This window comes from Cibotium barometz, chromosome 22, assembly GCF_041138505.1.
Source record: "Cibotium barometz isolate CiBa-2024 chromosome 22, ASM4113850v1, whole genome shotgun sequence".
NCBI classification, from domain to species: Eukaryota; Viridiplantae; Streptophyta; class Polypodiopsida; order Cyatheales; family Cibotiaceae; genus Cibotium; species Cibotium barometz.
In genome coordinates, this window is record NC_141067.1 from 50,514,937 (window position 1) to 50,516,772 (window position 1,836).

At 31.8% G+C, this 1,836-nt stretch overlaps 1 long non-coding RNA gene across 1 annotated transcript; it reads left to right on the forward strand.

Annotated features, from left to right (window-relative positions):
* The first annotated feature begins 534 nt into the window (after positions 1 to 534).
* On the forward strand, positions 535 to 1,214 carry LOC147626692 (uncharacterized). Its single transcript, XR_015268691.1, has 3 exons — positions 535 to 577; positions 663 to 847; positions 1,008 to 1,214. It is a non-coding gene; the product is annotated as an uncharacterized LOC147626692 (long non-coding RNA).
* Positions 1,215 to 1,836: the final 622 nt, after the last annotated feature.

Consider the following 1,836-nt stretch of genomic DNA (forward strand, 5'->3'; position numbering starts at 1 on the left):
GCATTACCTTGCAAAGTGGCTAGAATCATGACAACAACCAATTACTACCTTATGAGGAGTTATCATACTATAGACTGATGTGCCATAGCATACCCACTAAAAACTCTATATGCACCATAATTTTTTGAGTAAACCATACCCTCACTAGCTCTTGTCTCAAATAAGTTTGTGTATTACATTTCTATTTTGCTTTATCTATGTGAGAAAATGATACCTATAATACTTTTAATGTTCCCAATACCAAACTATTGTGGCAAGACAGTGAGCGCACGACTAGGCATGCATTAGAGGTATGAAGTGGATGAGATTTTAGGAAAGTGCATGGGATTCTAATAATTTTTCATAATGAACATGATTTGAATGTGTGACTTGAGTGACATGAGTGGGTGATCAATGTGGTTGGTTGTGAGAGCTTCAACATCATGTAGAATTTGTTGAAGATCTTGAAATTTAGTAAAGATGTGGATTTTATTAAAAATCTTGAAAGTAATTTGTGTAGTGTGTTGCATTTTTGTTTTTGAATTTTTGATTGTAGGAAGTCCTTCTTCAAGAAGAAAACAATCTTCTCAAACTAGAGGTAAGAAGTTATGATTCACTGTTTAACAAAGTTGTGTGATGAAGAAACTTAGGTGATCTTATGAACGTTCTATTGACATATGTAGCTTTCCAAGGCTATTTCTATAAGGGACAATGTTCCCTTATTGGGTTTGAGCACTCATACCATCCAAGAGTGTTCAAGTGACAACTTATCCTCCACCCACTCTATAGAAATAGAAGTTGCTAAATCAACCCAAGAATCTCCAAAATCAACCTAAGAAGATAAATTTGTGACTTCTCTGTATCTTGGGTACGTATGTCTTCTACTTGTATTTTGAAGACTTTAATTAATAAAATCTAATATAGTAATGAACCATGTTTCTAAACATCTCCATTATTTCCATGCTCACAAGTCGAAAAAGCTAATGAACCATGTTTCTAATATTTCACCATTATCTCCATGGTTTTAGGTTGGAGTTGTTTCCATCCAATGTGGAGTAATACGACATGCTATCCCTCTCATAGATGTAATGCATCCAAGCCACAGAAAGCGTCCAAAATGTGTAAATATGGACTAGAATATTCTTCTTGAAGGATATTCTTCTAGTATGTGACTACTCTTATTAAAGCTTTATTAACTACCTCTATTTGATGTGATGGATTATTTGGTGATTCCATGTTCCCACATATTAATTAGCGAGTAAGATACAATATAGTTACTTTTTTTCTAACCTCTTCTTTATCATACCTTATGCAAGGACATTGAGAGACTTCTAGGAAAGCCTTAATCAAATGATATTGTTAATAATAGAGGGATTCAAGCTGGGTAGAGACTAAATATTGCATCATTGTTTTGTCAATAATAAAGGAATTCAAGGTTAGACACTAAATATTTCATCTTTGTTTTGTTTGCATAAATTTGAAATTTTCTTTGGATGAGTCTTAATTGATATAAATGAATTAAGTTACATATTCTTGTTTGTCAGTCACATATTTTTATGTTTTGCAGTGAATTAAATTCAAATGCTATGCCTTGATGAAAAGGCCACCCCCTTCTTTTCTTTACATTCCAGTCTTTCTTAATTCTAGAAAGATTAACTAAAAGATTAATTAAACTCTTCTTATTGTTTACTCTCTTGAATTTAAAAAATTGTGTAGATTAGATTTCTATGAATCTAATTTGGGTTAATTTAAGTCAATTGAAGAATGATAAAAATGAGAAATAGTTAACCATAAAAGGTTGTTATGGTAAAATTTTTCAGAATTTTGTGGAAAAGAAAGTTTGTTTTTATGTATTCC